The following is a 9,067-nucleotide window of genomic DNA, read 5'->3' on the forward strand; positions in this document are numbered from 1 at the left end:
AAATTTAAAGAATATTTCCAGTATAAAAACGCTTATGTGACTCCATCTTATTATATATTTATGCATAAATTTTCTATAAAAAATTTAAACCAATTATATATTTATGCAACGATAAATAGTAGTGGTTTATCTTCCTATAAATCATGATGTGAATCTTCATAGTACTTTATAAAAATAGTATTAAATATAACTTCCAAATATAGTGATAACTATAGAAGTAGGATTCAAGAAGAAGGATACGGCTATTAATTTCCAAAATAAAGAAACTTCACATAGAAGAGTAGGATTGTAGGAACGCCCACATTTTACTTACTGATACACTCCATAATGAAATTCCATCACTCACTTTAATTGAAATGGATGTTAGCGGTTAATGGTTATGTCCTCTTACCTATGCCTACATCTAAACTTGCATCCATTGAGGATCTTAAAGCACAATCTGTGATTCTGTATAGAAAACAGTTCTATCGAGTGGACAAGGAAAAGGAATACACAACAACTATAAGGCACAGTTCCTGACATCTTACCATTTATTGACTTAAATGTTACAACAACATCATCATCAAAATTTCTTGAGGGAAACCACATAAAAAACATGGTAGCTTGACTTTGAATCCTGGGAATCTAGCATTAATTAATTTATTTTCTTGTGTGTTGAAAGTGAACTTTTCCTTGGGGAATGAAAATAAATTCTCCCATCCAACCAAATTGGATATCCCCAAATTTAATGCATCTGATCCAATCAACTTGCTGTTTAAAGCAAAATCAGGATTTTGATTATAAATTATGAATATTCCTTATGTTCAACGTGTAGTGATTATTTTAGTTCAGAAGGAGAGTGATATAATATTATAATCCCCTGGTTTCAAATGCTAAATGAATAGAGCCAATTTTCCACCTGGCATGCCAATTTTAGTTCAGAAAGGACTTACTTTAAAGATAATAAGAGATAATTTTGAAAGAAAAAGAATGAGACTTTTTTCTTATTCAACAAGCACAGCACAGCTACACTCCCTTCTTTTACAATTTTAATCAATGGCTATAATTAAACATAGTACCCTGACCAATGGATTGAAATTTAGAAGTGGTGTGTAAATTGTAATGGCTTCCAAATTGGTCCAACGCATATCAAGAAAACAAGCAGCAGTAAGAATGGGTCGATTCAAGCTATCCGAAAGGGGTGCTGCTATTCCCACCAAGAAAATTGCTTTTCCCACCAGATATATTTGGAATTCTGCTAATACCCTTGATAGAGACGAAAATCCGGTTTTGATACATATTGGGAGTGCAGCCCAAAGACACACCCAAAATGCTATTTTGCTGTGTATTTAAAGTCACATAATTGCATTTCCATAATATTTTTTGAAAAAATAAAATAGTAGAAATACACTTATGTTGCTTTTTTTGATAAAAAAAAAAAAATGAAACCACATGTTGTGGATTGTTTTAAAAAACACATACAATGAAAACCTGTTTTTATTATGTTGTTTGGAAAATTCAGAATAAAAATGTGATTTATTATGTATTTTTTATAAGCACAACAAAAGCTTATTTTTGTTGTATTATTTTATTTAACTTTTAATGATTGATTGACGTGTAAATAGTATCCTTGACATTCATGCCAAGGCTTTTTTTATTTAAAATAATAAAAGTACTTTTAAGTTCTAACACAACTAAATTAGATACGGCTACTATCACAATAACTATAACTTAATTTGAATATTTAATTACATTATTATAAAAAAAACTAACTAAAAAAACTAAAATACAATTTCTAGCATTAACTAACTAAATAAATATTCACATAATTAAAACATATACTACTAAGACTTAATTTTAAAAAATTACCAAAATTAAAATTAATTAAATTAACTAAAAAGCAAATATCTAGTATTAAAGAAACAAACAAAGAAATAAACAAAATGATACACATACATGATGGAATCTCGTTTATGTTGTGTTTTTAGTTTTAAATACACAACAAAATTACATTTTTGTTGTGTATGTGAAACTAGATACATTGTATTTTGTTGTGTATCTATTTTTAAATATATAATAGAAATGTAATTTTGTTGTGTATCTCAAACTAAATACATTGAAAAAAAATGTAATTTCGTTGTTGTAGGGGAAAAACTTATCTTTTGTATCAATTGTTTTCGTGCAGGAGGGGGTGATTGACTTCTTGATGCGGTGGCAATGTGACGGAAATGGGGTCAAGGGAGGCAAAAAGTGAAGCTAAGGGGGTAAGGGTGCTAGAATAGGAAAGTGGAGAGTGAGAATGGGTGGGGAAAGGCAAGGGAGAAGGGGAATAGGAAATTAGTGATAGAGGTATAAATGTCTTGCTATTTGTTTTTTTAGAAGTTATGGGACCTCGCCTTCGCTTCCGTTGCAACGAGCACCCACCATTTGTTGGTCACGCACCAAGCCCAAGAAGTGTTGTGCGTGAGGGGGTGTGTTGGGAAATATCCAAGTCCCACATCGGCTGCCTCACTCATTGGAGTGCAGCTTATATACCTGTTGGGCAACTTCACTTAATGCCAATTGGTTTTAAGATGAAATCTAACAGTAACCCTCTTTCTCTCGCACAGTTCTCACACACTGTGGTTGTTCACTTGTTTTGGACGTCATACCTGTTGGGCAACTTCACTTAATGCCAATTGGCTTATTGATGTGATTAAGAATTATTAATTTTTGTGTTCTATTCTGTGAATTATAGTAATGTAGGAAAAGGCGTCAACACACCTCTTGACTGAGAGTGTGTTAATACTTAGAGTCGGAGTATGGTGTTTGATTAAGTTTTTTTATAAAAAGGTCTTCTCAACTAAATAGGTATTCAATCTTCAATTGTATGAAATATCTAAATTTGGGAAAGAGATAAAAAGAAAATTGAAAATGTGTTCTCAATTATGATTGATTACCTTTAATGACTAACAAAAACTCACTGTATTGTTAAATTAAAAAATTCCTATGAAGTTCTTTGATAACTGCAAAATTTGAGTTAAATTGATAGTCAATTTTGGCTAAGAATGATTACAATTTCTTCACTTTAACGTTATTTTTAATGAAATAATGAAGAAATTGATATCATTGTAATTTTTTACCAGTAGGATTCAAAAGAAGAAAATTTCAAGTACTTTGGAGGAAAATTGATGCAAAAACATGAAGAAAAAGTTGAAGATTAGACAGGCCCAACATGTCTCATCACTCAGGAGTCAGCTCAGGCTTAGCACGAAGAATGTCAATGAAGAAGCCTAAAGGCGCACTCAGCGCGAACTTTGTACTAAGCATGTGATCAGCGTCATACTCGCTAAGCCAAGAAGACCCGCTTAGCACAAGGTAGTGTGAATTTTAAGCTACCTTAGGCCTATAAAAGGAGTAGGAAGCATAGGAGAAACATCGATACACTGAGACTCAGAGCTCTCTAATGAATACATCCTAAGTCTGAGCATCTCTAATAGGAGAAACTCTTTTTCTATGTCCAATATTCCCTTCTCTTCCTTTATTCATCCCTCTTCTTCTATCCACATCAGCCCCTAAAGTGTAAAGTCTCTCATGACAATGAGAGGCTAAAACCTCATTGTTAGGAGACTAGCAGCCAATGCCCTTGTAATGTAATTTTTTCTTACCATCTATTAAATACAATGCCAATTTTTATTGTTTCTTTCCTACGCTTTATTGTTATTATATGGCATGATCATCCATGCATTTGTTCAGGGATTATACATTGGAAAATGATAATTTCTAAAGAACTGGAAAATAACATCTAAACAATTCATTGCTAGGGTATACTGATCTTGTTTTGCCTATGTATATATCTCCAAATTTCATGCAATTTACTGTTTTACCTCTGCAAAGGGATTTGAGAGAGAGAATAGATAAATTAGACTCTTCATCGTGAGGAATCATGATTGAGTTTCTTAGTAGATGTGGGTGGGAATTGAAAAAACATTAAATAAAGAAACACATTAACATTGCATCAAGGGTAATTAGGCATGGCCCCAACATATTTTCATTACGAATTCATCTTTTTATCGTCATCTTTATCTTTTACATTAAAATTTCTTATATATTTTATCTTCTATTTTTTTTCTTTAAATCTTTATCTTATCTTTTACCTCTCTTTATCTTCTATTTTAAATTATTTATCTCTTGCTTGTAAATTGGGTTTGCATCAATCTAAGTACAAACAAGTCCTTATGGATTGAAAACTCGAACTTTTGAGTACTTTACTACTTTAGACAATTTGGTGCACTTGCCAAAACAAGTTAACAGTCTTCAATTTTCAATTAGGACTATTGTTAAGTTAAAAAGGTACATTATGTTCTTTTAATTTAATTGAATTCAATAAGTGTATGCATTATCATTCTACACAACTAATAGGCATATAATTCACTCTTTTTTATTTTATTAACTTATCCTCAATAAATCAGTTTTCATTTATTGTGTGGCTACTAATAGGTACATTATGTCTACTCCCATGGTTGGTGATGAATGCAATGAACATGTACCTCTAACAACTAATAAACTTGATGGTAACAAGAATACAAATCAAGAAGGAGAGGAGAATGTTATTAAGAAAAAAAGGAAGAAAACATCAAGTGTGTGGAAGGATTTTGATGAAGTTGAAATAGTTGGAGTAGGAAAGAAGGCAATATGTAAGCATTTCAAAGTTAGATTATCTACTAGTGGGCCATGGGGTAGCACAAGTCATCTAAGAAGGCATTCAAAAAAATGCAATGAAAAGAAGTTGCACATGGCTAAAGAAAAGAACCAATCTGTCATTCCTTTTAAGTCTTTTAATCCATCAAACCCATTCCTAATTCCTGGGGATAAATACTCCAATGAGAGGATGAGAGAAATAATTGCTACTACTGTGATGGTTAATGAATACCCTTTTAGCATTGTTGAGAATGAAGTTTGGATGTGGGCTTTCCAATATGAAAATCTTGACTTTCAAAAAGTAAGTCGTAAAACAGTGAGAAGCGATTGTTTAGCAATATATAATGCAGAAAAGAATTGAATGAAGACTTTGTTGAAAACTATCAACAAAATTTGCTTAACAACTGACATGTGGAAGTCAAGTCACCAAGTGCTTAAGTATATGGTTGTCACCAATCATTTCATTGATGTGGAGTGGAAACTTTAAAAGAGAGTTTTAAGTTTTGTGAAGGTGCTTGCTCCAAGGCGAGGAATTGATGTAGCAGATGCCATCTTTAAGTGCTTGAAGGCATGGGGGATTGAAGAAAAGGCGTTGTCTGTGTCGTTGACAATGCTTCTTACAATGACTCATGTTTGAAGAATTTGAAAGAGAACTTATCACTTAGCACAAAATTAGTTCTAAATGGAGATTTGTTTCGTGTTAGATCTTGCGCACATATATTGAACTTGTTGGTACAAGATGGGCTTGGTAAGATAAAAGATATCATTCAAAATGTTCGTGAAAATGTGAAGTATATTAACCATAATGATGTGAGATTGAAGACCTTTAATGATGTTGTTGAACAAAAGCATCTAAAAGAAAGAAAGTTCATCCTTGATTGTCCAACTAGGTGGAATTCTACATTCTAAATGCTGTCAACTGCATTGAAATTCAAAGTTGTCTTTTCAGCTTATGGAGAACAAGATCCTCTTTATACTTATGCACTTTCAAATGAAGATTGAGAAAAAGTGTTGAAAATATGTAAACTTTTAGAAATATTTAACTTAGCTACACATATAATATCAAGCAGTATGTATCATACTGCTAATTTGTATCTTGTAGAAGTTTGGAAGGTCAAGCAAGTAATTGACAATGCATCAAAGGATGAAGATTTTTTCATAAGAGATATAGCAGCCCCAATGAAACAAAAATTTGACAAATATTGGGGGCAATGTAATTTGTTGATGTCCATTGCTAGTGTTTTAGATCCTAGGTGCAAGTTTCGTATAATTGGCATTTGCTTCCATCTGTTGTACAAGCCTAAAGAAATTGCTAAGGAAAATATGGAGAATGTATGAAGTGCTCTTCAACAATTATATGATGAGTATGTGGCTTTAAGCAATGAAGAGTCATCCTCAAATTAAAGGAATGTTGGTGGCATAAATTCCTCAAATATCCATTCGCTTAATACATCTTCTATGACTGGGTTTGATTAATTAATGAGCCTTGTGCATGAAAAGGAAGCAGTCCCACCAATGAAATTAGAACTAGATGCTTATCTTGAGGAGAAAAATACTTATATTCCTAATAATGGAAACTCCTCTTTTAGTGCCTTGGAGTGATGGACGAATAACAACTTCAAATATAAGATTTTATCAAAGATGGCAAGAGATATACTAGTTGTTCCAATATCAACCAATGCATTAGAATCTTCATTTAGTATTGGAGGTAGAGTAATTGATGAGTATCGTTCTAGATTGAATGAAGAATCTCTTGAAGCTCTCATATGCGATGGGGATTGGATTCGCCATAATTACAATTTGAAGCGAAAAACAAAGGAACACAAATTTTATTTTTAATTGACTCTTTTGTAATATATTATTTTTCTAATAACATTTTTCCTCATTATGAAGGTGGATGATCAACCGCTTGAAGAAATCACCTTGAGAATCTCATAAAAATAATTATGATTTATTTGGAAATATAAGTAAGATGTTGAGACATTTTCTGTTTAAAAAATGTTTCTTTAACTTTCCTAAACTAATTTAAAGTGTTTTGTAAAATTACTTTATATTCTAATAACATTTTCCCCCTCAAAATGAAGGTGGATGAACAATTTCAAGAAATTACATTGAAGATTTGATGATATGCTACCTTGTTGCTTCATGTTTGGGAGATGACTTGGGAATTAAAAATTTCCTTCTTTTTTTGTATTTAACTTGCCTTGGTTATTATTTCTTATTTATTTTAGTATTTGACATTAAGATTAGATTATCAAATGGAACTTATGGTATTTTACTTAGCTTGCTTATTTTGTTTATAATATTTTGTTAAATACTTAAAGTGCTCTGATTATAATTCTTACTTGGATCATTGTGATTAGGAAATTTTAATCTCATATTAGAGAGCTCGAATTAATTTTAACTTGATTTTTTTTCGCACAAATTAAAAGAGAATTATTTTTTTTCTTTAGATTAAATTTTAAAAAATATCATATGAATTATCAAAGTTTCACTGTATAGTCATATATAATATTTATTGTATAATAAAATTTTTAATAGATTTGTATTTTAAGTCAGACTTTTAAATAGGTCAGACTAAGCCTAAAAAAGCCTATGATGAGTAAATAAGTCAAATCAAGCTTTAAATTTTTAATTCAAGCCAAAATCAGACCTAATTAAGCTTGACCTGACTTGTTCTATTTTCACCCTAAACACGATGTCAATATATGGCTTTGGAAACATGGGCTCTTGGTTTTCCTCTATTAAATCAGCCTATAACTTTTTAATGAACCATATATAGATGTTAATTAATGGCAACAATTTTTAACAATTGGTGGTCTTTACTTACTTTTGGAAGCGTAAAGCTCATTTAAAAACACTGATCTTATCATGGGGGTTCCTTCTTAGGGTTTGTCTACGGTGAAGCATAATTTCTTTCCTTCTTAAAAGAAACATCATGTTACCAACCTGGCAAATCTAATGCATGTATATAGAAACATCATCATAAATCTAAAGGGGGTAGCATATGTTCTTTGCTTCTAGGAAACTGAGGTTGTAAATCATTTGTTTTTTTCCGTCCGATATCTCAACAGATTTGGTCTAGTGTCTATGCATGGATGGTAATCTCTACGATTCTTCTTGTTGAAGCTTTAACTCAATAGTTTAATATGAATTTAATAAAGTTTTATATTCTTTTCAACTTTTGATTATATATTTTGAAAAATTGAAAAAAAAATACATGAAAAGGGGAGTTTTTTTTTATATTTTCTTGTCAAAATTTTCCTTTCATTTTTATTAATATCTTACCTTATTATTTTTCAAATTTATTAATGTTTTATAAATGTAAAGGTTCACTATTTTTTTCTACCTATATCCATGTTTAATAGTTATTACTAATACAATGAATGACATAATATTAAATAAAATATTCTTAGTTTAAATTACAATAATATAATATTTTGCATTCGTTAAATTTTGCTTAATTTCTATGTATTAATTTTGCTTAATTTCATCAGATGATTCAGGTTTGAATCCTCTTTTATCCTTAATCAATACAATGTTAAAAAAATCTATAAATATAGAATGTAAGAAGCAGTAAATAACAATAATTAATCACTTACGTTTCACTTTAAATTATTCCTATTACAGATCGTTATTTTAAAGCACGGATTCTACTTTATATCGGGAAAAAAACAGGGATTCTACAATGATATAGCAGCATTAACTATCACAACTTTCACTCAGTTAGTTCCGTAATTGTTTACGGACTTTAACTCAATTTTCATTAATTATTCTATTTCTTGAAAACTAATTAAAGTATAGATACAAAAAATATACGGGAGAATAAGAATGCATACTTATGGTTAAAAAGTATCATTACTTTATGGTTAAAGTAGGATCATAATAAAGATCTTTTCATTAATAACGAAAATATCAGTTTTAGATAAGTTTCAACGTTGCTTAAAAAAAGAAGGTAAGTTTCAACATTGCTTAAAAAAAAAGGTAAGTTTCAACACACTTTCACTATTTGACTAAACTAACCTTGTGGAGTATTTTTTTTTTTATTTCTTTTATTCTCTAGGGAATATTATTTTCGTTTCTTTTTATTTTAGAAAGCAACAGACAGGATAAGAAATTTAATTAATATCTTAATATTTTTGCTTATATTATATTTTTTATTTTTAATATGATTTTTTATTTATGATAAATATATAATTTTTAAAAGTTAAATTAATAATTAATATTATTTAAACTTTTAAATGAATAAAACAAAAATATCGTCCAAAAAGAGACAAAATTTTGAGTAAATGGATCACACATTAACAATATAAAAAAATTCCTTAAAAATAAATAATTTTATACACTTATTTAATTATAAATTTATATATATATATAAGTTTGTAAATTTTTATAATATTTATTTTAA

This window comes from Glycine soja, chromosome 17 (assembly GCF_004193775.1).
Source record: "Glycine soja cultivar W05 chromosome 17, ASM419377v2, whole genome shotgun sequence".
Classification (NCBI taxonomy): domain Eukaryota; kingdom Viridiplantae; phylum Streptophyta; class Magnoliopsida; order Fabales; family Fabaceae; genus Glycine; species Glycine soja.